A 1,378-nucleotide genomic window follows, 5' to 3' on the forward strand; every position below is an offset into this window, starting at 1 on the left:
TGACTTTTTTTTGACACACCACCTTATTTTAAAAACTATCCTTCAGGATCCTTTTTTTATTCCCCCCTTCATTCCCCCCCCCTATTCCCCTCCCGCTCGTCCCCATTACGCCTTTTTTCTCTCGCAGTTTTTTTTCTGTTGTAATTTTTTTTAATTTTTTTTTTTTTATCGGTAAAGTTGGTATCATTGGTGTTGGTAGCATTGGTGGTGGGGATGGTAGTGGTGGTGATGATGGTGTTGGTAGCATTGGTGATGGTGGCCATTAGTATGACGATTTAAAAAAAAAATAATTTTTTTTGTTACTCCAGGCGTGCGTTCCTCTCGATGATTGGTCGTTTTGAGGGGATAAAATTTTTTTATCGTGTTTTTATATATAGTTTGGATGTGCGTGTGCGTGTGTGCGTGTGCGTGTTTATTCTTCCTTCTTCTTTTAGTATGTTTGACCCTTTTCAATGCCAAAGAAAGAAATAAAAAGAAGTCCCTTTTTTCCTCATTTCTCCTTTCTCTCTCCCCTCTACTCTTTCATATCCTGAAAGTAATTTTTGTTTTTGTTTTGAATCCGCCATTTTTAAAAATATTATAGAGCTTTAGGGAAAAGTTTTTTGTTTTTTTAAATTAAATAACGATGATGATGATGATGATGATGATGTCGATGATGATGAACATTTTCAGGCTAAATTTGTATGTGTGTTTGTGTCGCTCATGTTTTATTTTTTTGTGTGTATTCGACCTCGTTTGTGTTTGTTTTGTCTTACCTTGATGTCTACGATATTCGAGACCAATAAACTAAAAATGTTTTCTTTTTTTTTTATATATAAATTTTTTTTTTTACATCAAATTCTTGGCCAATTTTAAACCTTTACTCATAAGTTCAATGAACTTGAAAATTTTGTGAGAGAAAAAATAATTCGATTAAAGATTTAAAAAAAAAAAAAAAAAAATTTTTTTCCTTTATTATTATTATTATTATTATTATTATTATTGTCTTTTTCTTCTTTTTGTTCTTCCTTTTACGTCTTTTTTTATTGTTTGTCGTTTGATTGCATGATTAAATACGGGTTAATATAGATTTATTAACGTAAAATAAATTTTAATCGAACTCTATTAAATCCTTATTATTATTATTATTATTATTATTATTATTATTATTATTATTAACATTGATTTTTTTTTTTTTTTTTACAAGCGACAAATGATAAGATTTTCGTTACAGATGTTAAAAAGATTTTCGGATAATTTTTTTTTTTTAACTAGTTTGTTAAAGTTTTGATGATAATGATAATAGAACCGTAACAAATAGGGAAAAATTTCATAAATGCGAACGGATCGGTGACGTAATGATAATAATAATAATAATAATAATAATAATAATAATAAT

This window comes from Pediculus humanus, genomic scaffold, assembly GCF_000006295.1.
Source record: "Pediculus humanus corporis 1103172108299 genomic scaffold, whole genome shotgun sequence".
NCBI lineage: Eukaryota > Metazoa > Arthropoda > Insecta > Psocodea > Pediculidae > Pediculus > Pediculus humanus.